Genomic DNA, 12795 nt, shown 5'->3' with positions numbered 1-12795 from the left:
ATAACAAGTACATTAATGTTTTCTAATAGATTCCTTGGAGTCTGATATATTCACAATCTGGCCCTCCATCTGTTTGCTTCCCTGAAATATTGCTATCCTGAGTAAATGCTGTTGTATATTTTTCTGCTGATCAATTTAAAGTTTAACATTCTTCCTTTTCCAAGGCTCAGATCCTTTCAAATCATTTTTTGTGACCTAAGCTAGGCATATTTGGAGATTCACCAACTCCTTCAGGTCACTGAAATTCCAGGAAGGGCAATGGAGGAGTAATTTTCATGGTGGCTAATGTCAAGAGTAGATGTCTAGTTCATATCCACACCCCTGGAGGAGCTTATCCTACTATTGAGAGCTTTGTTTTTAGCTGAAATTTATTGAACACTTGCCACGTGCCAGAAACTATGCTAGGTAGCTTACATGCATCATTTCGTTTAACCCTCTCAATAATACTAAAGTGTGGATACCATTATTATAACTATTTGTCAGATGGATGAGAAACCAAAGTTTAAAGAGGCTAAGTCATTTGGTCAAGTCATAATTAGTAAATGGAGGAGCAAAGGCTTAAATCCAGGTCTTTCTGACTCCATAACCCAAGCTCTACACATTGTGATAGACTAAACTATTGCCCCAATTCTTCATCCTTTCCTGTAACCATGCCCTTTGCCATGTAATTTTGAGTTCCTCCCACAAAAGACCAAGTATACTTCCCTACCTCTTGACTTCAGGCTCAACCATGTGCTCTGACTTGCTCAATGTGATACCTGCATGTGTGACACAAGCATAGGATTGGAATATGCTTGCACAGTTGGGCTTGCCTTCTTTAGATTTTGCCAGTACCGAGAAAAGAGCATGCCTTGTGTGGCCTACTAGTCCCAGGAAGAGGATAAGAGACAAATGGAAGAGAATCACTCCAGTCAACCTGCAAACTTATGAGCAAGAACCAAACATTTGTTGCTTGTCACTGAGATTTAGAGGTTGTTTGTTACACAGCAATAGCTAACTGATACAAACACCATAATTTACTGTCTCCTGGTTATCATAAATCTTCATTAAAACTGGAAGGAAAATCTTGTTCTTTTAATTTAGCATGAGCTACCAATATTTACAGAACAAAGAAACAATATGGCCACCAACATGTGGAAAACATCATCTGCCTGGCACAATCTGATAGCCTAAGATGTACTGGCTGGCCCCCATGTCATCCATCACTATGTTCAGATGCCTAGCTTGATTACCTCACATGAAAACTTTCAGTCTGACATTGAACTTTGCAGGATTCAATCAGTTCCTCCTGAAATCTCCAAAGACACACATACACATGCATGGATGCATGAGCACACGTGCGTGTGCACATACCACACACACACAAGGGTCTCACTGCCAATCATGGAGAGGAGACAGTTGTCAATCTCAAACTTCAATCTGCTTCTCTGCAATAACAAAGAGATTCAGAAAACAACCTGAGTGCAGAATGAGCCTGAAATATGTTGTGGGGACAGAAATTCTGACTTGTCTTTTTCTTCAGATTATTTTGGTGCAATGGGGAGAAGGAAGAAGAGAAAAAAGCTATAAGCTCAAAGTTAAATTGACTCAGAAAAGAAAGCAGGTGATACATGAGGAGGAAGACAAATGAATAAAGATAGAAAAACAAGGTGGTGGTGAGATTCAGCATACACAAAGTTCTGCAGCAGTATCTAACATGGCTTCTACCAGTATGACAAGATGGGCAATCCCTTAATCAAACATAAGAACACAGATTGGTCAACTTCTCCCATCTTCTCTGTTATAACCTCTTACCCCATAGTCAAAATGTATCAGTCAACTGCCCTAATTTATTGCATGCCATTCTTGTATGCAGATCAACCTATCCCAAAGAGGCTGTTAGTCATTTATTCATTCCACAAACCTTTATTGAATGTCTGCTACATGCTGGAGCTATGACGATAAGCAAGATAGATATGGTCCCTGCCCTCATGGAGGGTTCAATCTACTGGGGAAGACCATTAGACAAGCTCTTACATACAGCACAATGCACGCTATTATTGGGGAATAAATGGTGCTCTCAAAATGTCATTTGGGAACAGCCTTCAAGTAATGACCATGGGGAATTGGTGCATAAATACCCCAGCTCCTTCACCTCTCAGATGGGATAACTGAGGTATGCGTTCTACATTGACTCAGAGTTTCCTTGCAGGATTAACCTCTGGTGGATGGTTGATAATGGGTCCTTTATTGAATGCCTTCTCATTCCTGTTTGACTTCCCCATTTCTCTACCTGTGTCAGATCCCAAGATATATATTTAGGAAATAATCATAGGAAACATTGGAGGATATAGAGCAAGGTTTCTTAACCTCAGCACTATTGGCATTTGAAGATGATAATTTTTTGTTTTAGGGGAATGCCCTGTGTATTGTAGGATATTTAGCAGCTTTCTTCTACCCGCCAGATGCCAGTAGCACCCCTCCATTTGTGACAACGAAAAACGACATTGCCAAATGACCCCTGGGAGGTGAAAACCACTGGACAGAGCATTACAAATTTAATACCATCTCCAAAATGAAGCCTTACCAACATTAAGATGGAATCATAAATTCTGTGAGAAGAAAGAAACCAAAGAGCTTTAGAAGATTCTTATTTCAAGGACAGCAAACACATGGCACAGATCTGAATATCAGCTGGCTTGTGCCCATAGCAAACATCACCAATCAATTCCTGCTCTCTTTCCTTCTAAGCCTGAAGAGGCTGCTATCTTCCTCTATGCAGGGCTACAGGCAGCCATTACCAATGGATTGAAGTTGGAATGAGAGAATCACATGCTGCTCTCTTTGCCACCCCTGCATTGAATTACAATGTTAGAGAAGAGTCTCCACCTTCTTTCTGCCCCAACATGGCCAGTAGATACAATCTACTCCCCTCAGCAATGCGCAGTGGCAATAGTTCTCAGCTGAAGGAAGGGGCGGGCCCACACTACCCTATGGAACGGTCAGAATCCTCCTGGGGAGAAAGAGTGCGTATGCATGTGCAATAAAACACTCCCCGCCACAAGTAATTTTGACAGCTCTGATTTGCACCCCACCCCCACCCCCATTCCCCATTTGGGAATCATTGTTATAGACTTTAGACATAATTCCTTGGGAAGAAAATTCTTCTTTCTTTCTCTACATTTGTCCTTTAAGAAAATATGAAAATGTTACTTACTCATGGAGCCCTTGATGTATTCCATTTGCTTTCATAATCCAAATATGGATTTAAATATGTTTTTAACTTAATGCAACCTGAGTCATAATGGTTTGGTTTGAATAGGTCAACATATAATGCTGGCTAATTGAAGGCAGATCTTTCTCAAGCCCTGGGCTAGAATAAATTTATTTCTCAAGTCATTCCTTCCTTGGGAAAGCTAAGAACTGCACTAGCCAGCACAGTTAGTAGGAAAAATAAATTCCCCCTTCCCCTTAACTGTGTGGATAGCAGAGGGGAAAGGGTTCAATTTGATAGTGAGAATCTAAGCTGGTGCTGAATTATGTAGAACGAACGTTGCCTGGAGAAGAGAAAAAAATCCATGCTTCAAAGCAGGGTCAAAATGCTTTCTAAATGGGTAGCAGTACTACATGCCTATTAAAGTGACTATCAACAACAACACAATGACAAGACTTAGCAAGGACATGAAGCAACTAGAACCCTCATCCATTGCTGGGGGAAATACAAATGGTACACCCACCATGGAAAACAGTTTGGCAATTTGTGATAAAGTTAAACATATGTTTACCATGCAAACCTGCAATCCTATTCATTGGTATTACCCAAAAAAAATGAAAACCTATATTCACACAAAACCAGTACACAAATGTTTGTAACTGCTTTATTTACAGTTGCCCCAAACTGGAAACTACCAAAATGTTCCTCCACCAGAGAATGAATAAACAAACCACAATGGAATACTATTGATCAATAAAAAGGAATGAGCTACTAATATGCACAACAACATTGATGTATCTCAAATGCATTATGCGAAATGAAAGAAGCCAGATTCAAAGGGATATATTACATATATATTATATATAACACAGAAAATACATATAATTAAAAGTAATAGCAAAAACCGCAATTACTTTTGCACCAACCTAATATACATTACAGTATTTCATGTGTATGACATTCTGGAAAAGGCAAAACTATAGGAATGAAGAACAGATCAATGATTGCCAGAGGCTGAGGGTGAGAGAATGGGCAGCATGAGAGAATTTGGAATGGGGGTGGTGGTTCTGTATCTTGATTGAGGTAGTGGTTACGTCACTATGCATTTGTCAAAACTCATAGAACTGTGTACTGTAAAGAGTGAATTTTACTATCTATAAATTTAGAAACAAATAAAAACTAAACAAATTAAGATTAGCCCTTCAATTGATTATACCATCCACAAATCTAAAATATCTTAAAATACTTCTGTGAGCCTCATCTGGAAAATGGGGCTACGTTACAGGCCGTTACAAGGATTAAATGGGACGAAGAACACAAAGTGCCTTCCAACATAGTAAGTCCACAGCGATTGATGTTTACTATTATTCATTTAATCAACTCTTACTCCAGGCAAAGCTCCAAGAATTAGAGTTACTTGCTTGTCTTCTCCACTAGGCTATAGACTTCTACAGGACAGGGAATATGCCCAATGTGTACCTGTGCTCACCAGAGTGTCCAGTGCCATGCTTAGCACAGGAAAAAATAATAAATTTTCATCAAATTGAACTGTTATGGGCAGAGACTGCCACTTGTCCCCCAACATCTTTCCTCCCCTGTTCAATAATAATCCAAAATTTTAGCTGGAAACACGGCTGCCTAGCCAGAGACTACATTTCCCAGCCTCCACTGCAGCTAGGTGTGGGCATGTGACTTGGTGTGGCCAATGAGATACGGGTGAAAGTGAGATGTGCCCTTCCAACTTGTGCCTTTAACAGAATGTTTGTGTTGCTGGCTAGAGAGCCAGAACTAGAGCCAATTTCTTGAACCCAGAGACAGAAGCAATACGTGAAGATAGCAGAGGCATCCATCCTCCTGTATCTAGAGCCTATTACATGAGAAAGAAATGAATTTATATCTTTCTGAATGCCACTGTTAAAGCAGGCAAACCAGGACTCTAACTCATACAAATGGATGCTCACTGCACATACTGCTCTGCTCCTTCTTTCAGTCATTCAACAATATTTAGTGAGTACCCCATTGTCAGAGGCATTCAAACCAGAGTGACTCCATCTTGTGTAGAGGCTGGGTAACATAAGGCTGAGACCTACTGGGCTGCATTCCCAGGAGGTTAGGCATTCTAAGTCACAAGATGAGATAGGAGGTCAACACAAGATACAGGTCACAAAGACCTTGCTGATAAAATTGCATGCGGTAAAGAAGGTGGCCAAAACCTACCAAAACCAAGATGGCAACAAAAGTAACCTCTGGTCATCCTCACTGCTCATTATACACTAATTATAATGTATTAGCATGCTAAGAGACACTCTTACCAGTGCCATAACAGTTTACAAATGCCATGGCAATATCAGGAAATTATCCTATACAGTTTAAAAATGGGAGGAATCCTCAGTTCTGAGAATTGCTGACCCCTTTCCTGGAAAACGCATGAATAATCCACCCTTTGTTTAGCATATAATCAAGAAATAACCATAAAAATGAGGAACCAGCAGCCCTCAGGACTATTCTTTTATTCCATTACTTTCTTAGTAAACTTGCTTTCACTTTACTGTATGGGCTTACTCTGAATTCTTTCTTGGGAAAGATCCAAGAACCCTCTCTTGGGGTCCGGATTGGGACCCCTTTCTGGTAACACCATGACAGCTGCTCTCGAATGCCAAGGGGTATATGACTGGTCCCTGCCCACTGTGAGCTCACCGTGTAGTTGGGAAGAGAAAAATCTACAGCCAAGAAAAGTTTAATCATTACATACAAATTAAAGTCTTGACATAATGCAAATAATGTCCTAAGACCTTCATTGATTCAACTATTATTTGGTTACCTTCTAATGCTAGGCACCATTGTAGATGTTAGGAATATTATAAGGAAGAAAACGGTGAGAGTCCCAGCTCTTATGGTGCTTACATTTGAGTGGAGAGGGGTAGAGGAAATGGCAATACATAAATAAGCAAACAAATCAATAAGAAGTTATCAAGCAGCAGTAAGTACCTTGAGGAAAATAGAACAACGTGATAGGACAGAGAGAGGGTCTGGGGGTTATATGGAGTGGTTTCAGGGAGGGCTCCTCAAGGAAGTGGCATTTCAGTAGAGAGCTAATGATGAGAAGGAGCTAGGCAAGTGAACACCTGGAGAAAGGGTGCTCTAGGTAGAGGGAAGAGCTGGTTCAAAGGTACTAAGGCAGGAGCAAACCTCATATGCTTGAAATTCAGAAAGAAGATTCATGTGGTAAAAGCATATGGAGAGATGGAAAAATGATGTTAATATAAATATTCATTAAATAGTACAAACACTAAGAATTATAAGGAGAAATCGGTGTAGATTAGATATATCAGAGAAGGCTTCCTGGAGGAGGTGGAACTTAAATTGGATGGAGATGCAGGAAAAGGATTTGGATCAGCAGAGAAGAAAAGGGAAGTAATTTTAGAAAAAGAGAAAGAAATGTGAGCAAAGTATAGAAGCAAAAATAGACTGGCTATACTTTAAATGAATATGTGGATTGTTGATATGCAGCATGCATTCCATTACTAGCCTTTCCTTGTGGCAGACATTGCTAATCAACCGTAGCACTTTTCCTGCAGAGCCTGAGTGTGGCCTTAAATCCTCAACCATCACTCCATCGATTCCAATCAATCCAAGTGCCCTATGAGACAAAACCTATGAGTCCGCCCTGAATTAATTTAAAGGCTCTCTTTACTGCCCAGGAAAGATGGAAAGAGAAAATCCTATACTTGAAAATAACATAATTGGGCTTTTATACTTTCTCACAAGCAACTCAATCAAATGCCTCTTATTCAGCAATATGCAAATAATATAGCTATCCCCCTTCAGCCCTGCACAACCCAGAGACCTAGACCCAAAACGCAAATAAGGCTTTGCCCCTTCTGTTCTCCCACAGGCACACTAACGCTGATGACTGTGCAAGCTGATTCTGTTTGATTAGAGCGAAGCCTGGCTCAAGCACGCACCCTGAGTCCTTCATAGTAACCTGTATGTCTTCTGACATCTTCCTGTGTGTGTCAGCTCCTCACCTCATGAATCACATCCTAAACCATTTTCTTTGACATTTAAAGCCCTGCCTCAAGATGCACTGCTGTGACTATATGATCCAACTTCCAGATACAGGCACCCTCCTAAAGCATGGCTGTTCCCAGGGGTCTGCAATATCTAGGAGGCTGCTCGTGCCCTGTCCATCCTTCTGAACCCCACGGGATAGACACACTGGGACAGAATCTTAATGACATTTTCTGAGCACTTATTAGAGACCAGAACCTGTGCCACACACTTCGTGTACCAACCACCCATAGGACTCATGTTATCCCATGAGGGGGGACCCTCTTATTACACCCATTTTACAGGTGGGGAAAGTGAGGCACACCGTGAGATTAGGCAACTTGGCCACGGTCGCCTAATAAATGTCAGAATCTGAACCCACGTCTCAGCCACTGAAGCCAGCTGCCTTGTCTCATGAATTCAATTCTCTCATTTCTCATCCAAGCCTCCTTCCCCTCCTGTAACAATAGCTAATTCAAAACAAAGAATAAAACTGATTTTAGCTCAGACCTCACTTACGCCATCCCTTGAGTCCTTTCAAATTGGGTGCCTCTCCCCTTTAATTTATTCACGGAACAAATATTTATTGAACATCCACCATATGCCAGACACTGCCAGCTGGTGGGACTCTTTTCTGACTTTGTACCAAGAAATTATCTTACTCTGGCAAAAGCATGAGTCTCAAAACAGCCACACAGCTCCATTGTTTATTGTTAGGCTGCTTTTTTTTTCCTGCAAATCTTGTGTAATCTCTCTCAATACAAATATTTTCCAAAAATATGGACTGAAACAAGCTTGGCTTGATGGTCGGGGAAAAGATTGTAAAAAAGAAATGTGCTCTCTTTTCTACACACTATTGATTTTACTACAAATCCTTTCAGCTACTTGGTTTTTGAAAATAACATTGAACTAGAGGGACACAGATCAACACGAATGAGTCTCGACCTTGATGTTGAGTGAAAAAAGCTAGTTGCAGAAGGATAAGTATACTTTACCATTTAAATAAAGGAATGTACAAGACAATACAATAGGCTATATACAGTAGGTTATATATATACAAATACATGTCAGGCATGGTGGCTCATGCCTATAATCCCAGCACTTTGAGAGACCAAGGCATGAGGATCCCTTGAGCCCAGGAGTTCGAGACCAGCCTGGGCAACATGGTGAGACCCTTTCTCTACAAAAAAATAAGAAGAAGAAGAAGAAGAAAAAGTGAGCTGGGTGTGGTGGCGCCCAGTCCCAGCTACTCAGGAGGCTGAGATGGGAGGATCACATGAGCCCAGGAGTTTGAGGCTGCAGTGAACCATGATCACACCACTGCACTCCAGTCTGGGCAACAGAGTGAGACCCTGTCTCAAAAACAAAACAAAACAAACAAACAAACAAAATACATACACACATACATACATACACACACACACACACACACACACACACAAGTAGGGGACAAATAAGCACCAAATTCAGAATGCAGGCTACCTCTGGTAGGGGCATAAAGGACACGTGATTGGGGACAGGGCTGTGATTGCTTCAGTAGTATCTTAGTTCTTAAACTGGATGGTGAGTACATGGGTGTTCATTATGTTATTCTTTACACCTTTTTGTATGTCTGAATATTTTGTATATTTAAAATAACAATTTAAAAATAAACATCTGGATAATTTATGTGGTTTCTATTAGATTGAAACATAAGAAATTGCCAATGTTGGACCATTTTTTGACCTACAAAGGGACAGTTTTCTATGTTCATAACAGAATCTAGATCTACAACACATCAATTCATCCAAATCAACCTTTCTAATAAATCTTACTTATGAATAATGAAGAATAGAAAATGTTGGTCTGGGTGGATTGCGTGCATGCCTGCGTGCGTGCATGCCTGCGTGCGTGCATGCGTGTGTGTGTGTGTGTGTGTTTTCTTTAACTCCAATTAAATACAGCATTCAGATGACAGAACCAAAATTAACCTAAGAACTAAAATGTAGAGGCCGGGCACGGTGGCTCACCTCTGCAATCCCAGTACTTTGGGAGGCCGAGGAGGGCGGATCACCTGAGGTCAGGAGTTCGAGATCAGCCGGACCAACACGGAGAAACCCCGTTTCTACTAAAAATACAAAATTAGCCAGGTGTGGAGGTGCATGCCTGTAATCCCAGCTACTTGGGAGGCTGAGGCAGGAGAATTGCTTGAACCCGGGAGGCAGAGGTTGTGGTGAGCTGAGATCGCACCATTGCACTCCAGCCTGGGCAACAAGAACAAAACTCTGTCTCAAAAAAAAAAAAAAAAAAAAAAAATTGTACAAAGAACAAGGAACGAGGAAAGAGAGATTGCAGCAAAAAGTGGACAGATGCGGCATTCTCCCCAGCAAGCAGTATGGGTTATCACCCCTCCTACCTGCACTGGATAACAGAGCCCACCCAATGAGATGTCCAGAAGAGCAGTCATTTGTCGTTGGTTAACAACTAGAAGTCCAGTGAGGCAAATTCGTGGCCACTGCAACCACAAGGAAAGGAAAGCTTTATTAGAAGTATAAAACACACCACTCATTTCTGAAGTGCTTGAGTAAATTCCATTAGCTTATACCCCTCAAAAAACATCTATGCCAAGTAATGCAACACACTGCAAGAACAGAGGAAGAATGAGAAAATTATATTGCATTGCTGTCATTTCAACTTTTTCTCAATTCTTTTCAACTGAGAGTCGTCCCCAAAGAGATGTGCTCTTTTTTTTTCTTCTCAAGGCTTTAAGGAAGAAACAAATAAACTTCTAGCAGAAAGGAGGAGGGAGGCCCAGGATTGCAGCACAAATGATCAAAGTGAACAAACTACGCTTATATAGGGCAGTTTGGGTATGCACAAGAAACACTCCGGGAGCTTATTAGAAATGCAAATTCCTGCCCCTGCCCCAGTTCTGACTCAACAGGTCCAGGAATGAGCCTAAGAACTGTAAGTATTTAATAAGCACCTTGAGTGATTCAGATGCATGGTGTGTACAGACCTCATCAAGAAAGAAATGTTGTGATAGGAGGATCCAGCTACTCTAAAATTGATCTGAATTCTCCCAAACGCTGTTCTTGATCAAAGAAAGAATAGTTGTTGCTGCCTGCTTGGAGTTCTTCTGAACTTGAGATAACATTCTAAGCTAATTTATTGCATCTCTGAAGTGCCTACTGAATTGTTTCATTCACTTATTCATTCAACAAATATTTAGTAAGCACCTACTATGTGCTAGGTGCTGTGTTACATAAAAGACTCATGTTCAAGATAAAAGGAAAGGAGAAAGGCAAAAAGAAAGGGTAATAAAAAATACACAGAAACAGAAAAGAAAGGGAAGGGAAAGATTTTTAAGAAATGTTTTTGAATCATCAGGCAGCCCACTGTGGAAACATAATATGTAATTTATAATGACTTCTTTACATATCTTCCTGCTGACTGTACCTGGATTCGCTTTGTTTTCTCTTCTGTATGTTAAGCTCCAGGCAAAACTACCTCATTTGTTATGTACAAGTGGAGCTTACGCACACTAGGGAAGCTCTTGCTTTTAGCCTCTGGGACCTTAAGGACTTGTCACAACACTACAAATATGATTGGGCCTGAAAGGGAACTAGCAGAAGCCAGAGTGCTGTGGCCTGGGATCATGGAATGGCCGCCTGGGGACTTTACAGGGTACAAGGAGCAGCCTCCTGACCTCTCTCCTCCTGCAAGCTTCGAACCGCCCCTTCTACCCTCCTTGGCTTGATCTCAGCCAAACATTCCAACCTAAGAAAATCAAGAGTCCCAGTTTGCCCAGGAAGAACGGGGTTCTGGGATGTGGGACTTTCAGCGCTAAAACTATGGTCAAGAAAGGCAACCAGGCCGGACGCGGTGGCTCAAGCCTGTAATCCCAGCACTTTGCGAGGCCGAGACGGGCGGATCACCTGAGGTCAGGAGATCGAGACCATCCTGGCTAACACGGTGAAACCCCGTCTCTACTTAAAAATACAAAAAAATGAGCCGGGCGAAGTGGCGGGCGCCTGTAGTCCCAGCTACTCAGGAGGCTGAGGCAGGAGAATGGCGTGAACCTGGGAGGCGGAGCTTGCAGTCAGCCGAGATGGCGCCACTGCACTCCAGCCTGGGCGACAGAGCGAGACTCTGTCTCAAAAAAAAAAAGAAAAGAAAGAAAGAAAGAAAGGCAACCAGCCACGAACACAGGGCCTGGGGAAGCTACGAAAGGAGGAGGCGGCTCCGGCTTTGGGCTGGTTTGTGGCCTTGGGCAAACAATTAAACATGTCTGAGCCTCACTTTCCTCCTCTGTAAAGTGGGGGGCTAATCAGCCTCCCACTGTGTGATTATGAGGATTAAATGAATCTTCATGTTTGCTGTGTTGTCAGCCGGGAAGATTCTACTACCCTGATTTTTTGGTTGGAATGACCCACCTGCAACCTGCAAGCTTGGTTTAAACAGCATTTTTTCAGATGTCCCAGACTCCACATTCAAATCACCAGTATATAGCACAGTGCCTGGCCCATAGTAGGTGCTTAATAAACATTTGGGGAATAAATAAACAATGCATAGCATGCACAGCACCTGACACGAGAGAAATTTTTTTTTTCTTTTGAGACAGGGTTTCGCTCTGTCACCCAGGCTGGAGTGCAGTGGCGTGAGCATGGCTCACTTCAACCTTGAACTCCCAGGCTCAAGTGATCCTACTGCCTCAGCCTTCTGAGTAGCTGGAACTACAGGCACACATCACTAACCCCGGCTAATTTTTTTATTTTTTTATAGAGACAGGGTCTCACTTTGTTACCCAGGCTGGTCTCAAACTCCTGGCCTCAATCAGTCCTCCCACCTTGGCCTTTCAAAGTGCTGGGATTACAGGCATGAGCCACTTCTCCCAGCCAAGAGTAAATATTTTTAAATAGCTACTTTTATTATTAAAAGTATTTACTGGAACTAAGAGTGGTCATGTACCTAAACAGCTCACTTTTTAAACACGTAGTGTGGCAGATGTTCTAGCAGGTCTGTTTTTAAAAATCAAAATAAAATCACTTGTCACCTTTGCTATACACACCCATCAAAGGGAGCTGCATTTTAAGAGAGTAAGAATTTTAGGGTTTTGGTGGTTGTATTGCCATAAAATTAAAGAAATTTTTTGACAGAAACCTTATATCATTGCTGTTTATTTCACTTCTCTGTGTCCTGTATGCCTGAACTCCAATAAATGAGAGTAAAAATCAAATCTGTGATGGAGCTTTTATTTATTTTCCTATCTATAGCATTCTTTATAGGATCCAGATCTGGGAGAGAAAGAAAACAAAGAACAAAGGAAAAGAAAACTTGCCCGTGGAACTTCCCAGCCATCCCTTTCACCTGGTACCTTCAGGTCCTTCTATTTTTGCAGGAGGCTCCAATCCCCCGGGCACTTGATAATCCACTGAGGTCATGCAGATCAGATACATGGACACTCATCCACCAACACAGGCTTTCAGGCACAAACCAAGCTGCCTCCCAGAGTACAGAGGTAGCGACTCTGCTCATCACTACAGAGGCAGTGATGTCACTCAGTGTCCCTC

General features: G+C 41.8%; 1 protein-coding gene across 1 annotated transcript in view; it reads right to left on the bottom strand.

Moving 5' to 3' along the window:
* The window catches only part of RPH3A (rabphilin 3A), a 344016-nt gene that overhangs the window by 181184 nt on the left and 150037 nt on the right, over positions 1–12795 (bottom strand). The window contains exon 2 of the mRNA XM_054526605.1: positions 9639–9737. The gene's annotated coding sequence lies outside the window, so the exon portion shown is untranslated. The remainder of the gene's footprint in view (positions 1–9638; positions 9738–12795) is intronic.

Source organism: Pongo abelii, chromosome 10 (assembly GCF_028885655.2).
Source record: "Pongo abelii isolate AG06213 chromosome 10, NHGRI_mPonAbe1-v2.0_pri, whole genome shotgun sequence".
NCBI classification, from domain to species: Eukaryota; Metazoa; Chordata; class Mammalia; order Primates; family Hominidae; genus Pongo; species Pongo abelii.
The sequence above is the reverse complement of the archived record's forward strand: the minus strand, read 5'-3'. Positions and strand labels throughout refer to the sequence as shown.